Source organism: Lactuca serriola, chromosome 8, assembly GCF_051521515.1.
Source record: "Lactuca serriola cultivar US96UC23 chromosome 8, Lser_US96UC23_V15, whole genome shotgun sequence".
NCBI classification, from domain to species: Eukaryota; Viridiplantae; Streptophyta; class Magnoliopsida; order Asterales; family Asteraceae; genus Lactuca; species Lactuca serriola.
The window spans coordinates 28,176,748-28,180,831 of NC_136415.1; the positions used below are offsets into that span (position 1 = coordinate 28,176,748).

Here is a 4,084-nt window from a genome sequence, read left to right on the forward strand (position 1 = left end):
GACCCACGATATTCACCACCGCTCGCATCACACCCAAGACTTGAATGGTCAAGTCTGTGTCTGGGAATCAAGTAAGATTCCTCACAAAGTCATGGGTCAAAATATGATATGACCTAGCCAGGCGAGTAACCAAATGCCCCCCAGTAATCGGGCTCCCAGGCCTAGAATTGGCCGCTTTCTTCCCCATAAACCTCGCCAACATATAAGGTAAATCACAGCAAACTCCCGGGGTAATAAGAGTCCATAAATAAAATAGATTCTGAATGGGGACCTTATCACCATGATGCTTGTGATTTATTGAAAAAGTGATAAGGCAGTGCAAAAATCGGAAAACATGATTCCGAATTTGTGACTCACTCGAGTCACGAGTGTTGTACTCATGGTTAGAAATGCCTCGCCAGAACTGTACATCCAAAGTACCCAGAGCAAAATCCCGAACACATCCAAGCAAGAACGGAATGAAAAACGGAGATTGCGTCTCCACTTCTGTATAGAGCCCCATACGCCAAGCAAATTCCCGAAGACTACACTCTCTATATACACCACCCAAACGAAACACAAGTGCCTGGTTGTAGGTGAAATCAAGGGTGCGTTCCTCGAAGCATACGGTAGAGAAAAACTCTACCGACAATTCCCGGTACACGGGTTCTTGAATGGAGAATAAATTCCTCCACTTGTGGAAAGTGAACGAAAATTGATCTCCAACATAAGTCTTCGACCAAAAACGTTCCAGCTCCGCTACCATTCCCACTCTACCAAGCCATCCCCAATCGATAATTGGGGCTATTGCAAACTCCCTATTATATAACCAACCAAGCCGATTCTCGTAGGTAGTTAGAAACGGTCGGGGAATATTTTGAGGAAACTGGTATAAGGGATGTATGCTTGCTACATCTATCGGGTTTTCCTCCTGTGGAACAGCTCGTCGTGGTCCCATTTCTGCAAACAAAAGCAAACCAAAGCAGCAAACAACCAACACATTAAACAATTTAAACCTGTTCACAGAAGTCACGACGTGGCCAGGCTGCGCCACGTCGTGGGTTGCGTCGGTCACGGTTTCAAGATCGGACTATATGCATGCTGTATCTACCAAAATCAATAGTTGGGGTTTGTTCCTATGACCATTTAAGGGATATTTAATCTAAAATTAACCACTATATTCAACCAATTTTGTAAATCATATCAACCCTAATCATGAAAACTTGAAATTGGAAGAAGTAACTAAAAAATAATGAGTAAAACACATACCAAGTAGATTAATTGGCAAGATCTTGCAAGGAAATTGGAAGTAGAATAAGAAATTGGTTGTGGGGTTATGATGTTCCCGTTTGTGCGGCAGTCTCCAAATGGGGAGTGACAATTATCGGTCAAAGGGTTTTAAGGAATTGGTCCCCCCCCCCCTGATTTTTAAAGGCCACGACGTGGCTGTCTATGCCCACGTCATGGACCTTAAGTCTGCTTCAGAATCGCGTGTTTTCATTTCAACCCACGACGTGGCTAGCTATGCCCACGTCGTGGAAACTGCCAGATGCAAAATTTTAATAAACTCTAACATATTAACTAATTACTTTGCATATCATTCATTATTTAAAGGTCCCCACAGCTTATTCTTTACTAATTACTAGTTATTAGATGATGAGTTGATGTCTCTCCTAAATAAAGGCTAAAAGAAAAGAAAGAAAAATTTAAAAGGAAAATGCAAACCAAACTCGGGTTGCCTCCCGAGAAGCGCTTCTTTTTCTTGGAGTCTTGAGCTGGACTCCGTGCCTCCTACGTTGATTCTTCAGAAGAGTCTACCACCAGGATCTTTTGTTCCTTGAATCGCCGCTTGTAAGCTTGAACTCTCCTTTTATACGCCTTCTTTGAATTTTCCTTTTTAGCTTTTCCATCTTCTTCAAGCTTGCGTTTTGTGCCCTTCGTTTGTTCCTTGCATTCCATAGCATTCTCCTCCTCTTTCACCATCGGCTTTGTTACTCTTGAAGTGACTTCCTCTTCATCACTTGTCATTTCCTCGTCCTCTTCGCTCACCCAAGAAGGCGGGCTCTTGTAAGCTATGACTTCAATCACATACGGAACAGATGCCCTTGGTTTGGTCCTCTTGACTTGATGAACTGCCTTTATCTCTTCTTCCATAAGCTTTTCCGGTTCTTCTAGTTCATTCTCTTCATTAATTGTGAACACCTCTTCTTTATCTTCTTGAAAGTCATCTTTTATCCCAAAGACTTCTTGCTCATCTCCAACCCTCAAAGTGAGATTGGACTCGCGGATATCAACTAGGGCTCCAACAGTGTTAAGCAATGGCCTGCCAAGGATTATTGGAACATCCGGATCTTCTTTCATGTCCAAGACTACAAAGTCTATTGGAAAAACAAATTTTCCAATTTTTACCAAAATATCCTCCACGATGCCGCGGGGTTGTGTCACCGAACGATTTGCCATGTGAATCTTCATTTTTGTAGCCTTCATCTTCTGAATCTCCAATGTTTGATAAAATGAAAAAGGCATTAGATTAATGCTAGCCCCAGAATCGGCTAAAACATTAACCTTCATTTTGTTCCCAAACTCACATGGAAGAGTGAGGCGTCCAGGATCCCCCATCTTTTCTGGTGTTTCTCCCAACACAGCTTTTGAAGTTTGTTCACTTAGAATCACTGTAGACTGCTTCTTTAATTGCCTTCGCGTATCTATCAAGTCTCGCAGTAATTTCTGGTTCTCGGGGGCTTTGGATAAAGACTCGACAAAGGGGGTATTAATTGGGATCCCCTTCACATGCTTTACGAACTCCAAATGCTCCTTCTCCAGTTGACTGAGGGTAGCTCGGGTGGGAAATGGCAGAGGTGGATGATAAGTTGGACTGGGCTCAAAGGATTTTTTATCAGACTTGCGCCACGTCGTGGCCAGAGGAGTGCCACGTCGTGGCGAGTCTGGTTCAGCACTTTCTCCATTTTCGATCCTTGATTTCTTGGGCTGCTGCGGTTCTTCTTCCAATGCCTCCAAGAACTCAGATATTGCATCTTCTTCAGTATCGATGGCCATTACGTGAGATTGGGTCTTTACTTCGGGATTCTTCGGGGACAATTTTTCATGGACTAGAGTGGCTAGTTGACCAAATTGTACTTCAAGGTTATGAATGGAGGCTTGCTGGTTCTTTATCAAAGTTTGTTGTTCCATGATAGCGGAATCAGTGGCATCGTGTCTCTTTTCTGAAGCCTCCATAAACTTCATCAAAATGGTCTCTAGGTCGGGTTTCTTCTCGGCCGGTGACTGCTCCTTTTGATAAAGGCCTCGACCTGTCTGCCTATATTTCTCTTCTTTTTGCCTCTCATACTCTTCATATGGAAGCCATTCCTTCATCGGTTTCCTCCACTCCTCATCAAATTTATCCCCACTAGAGTAGCACACTTGATCTCTTCTGTTCCCAAACTCATCTATATTGCAGTCCTTGTTCAAGTGTGGACCACTGCATCTCTCGCACCCCACTCTTATGGCATGTATCGACTGGTCCATTTGTGTTATCCTGCGATCCATGTTATTCAGAATGGCCATGACAGCTGCAATTTCTTCAGTTTGGGCCCCTCCACCGCCTTTGATTCCATCTTGCCTTGGGTTGTGGTATTCGCGAGAGTGTTTCGCGAATTCTTCAATTAGCTCCTTAACCTCCCTTGGATTTTTCTTTGTCAATGGTCCTTGAGAATCAAGGAGTTGTCTTGTCATCACATTGACCCCATCATAAAAGATTGACATCTCTTGTTGCACATTTAGGTCATGTTGAGGGCAATTTCTGAGCAAGCCCTTGTACCTTTCCCATGCTTCGTATAGTGACTCCCCCGGCTGTTGCTCAAAGTTGGCTATTGCCTTCTTGAGTTTGGCTATCTTGGATGGTGGGCAAAACTGGTCCAGAAATTGCTCACGCATTTGAGCCCAAGTGGTGATTGTGCCCGGTGGGAGTGCTTTCAACCACTCCTTAGCGGCTCCTTTGAAAGTGATGGGAAGCATCCTAAGCAAGACTGTGTTTCTGTTGAAATTTGGGACATTGAAGTAATCCGCAATGTCATTGACTTCATCTAGATGCTTAAAAGCATCC

General features: G+C 43.7%; 1 non-coding gene across 1 annotated transcript; it reads left to right on the plus strand.

The window, feature by feature from the left end:
* The first annotated feature begins 3,760 nt into the window (after positions 1-3,760).
* LOC145071524 (small nucleolar RNA R71) lies at positions 3,761-3,867 on the plus strand. Its single transcript, XR_013690534.1, has one exon. It is a non-coding gene; the product is annotated as a small nucleolar RNA R71 (small nucleolar RNA).
* The last annotated feature ends 217 nt before the right edge of the window (positions 3,868-4,084 follow it).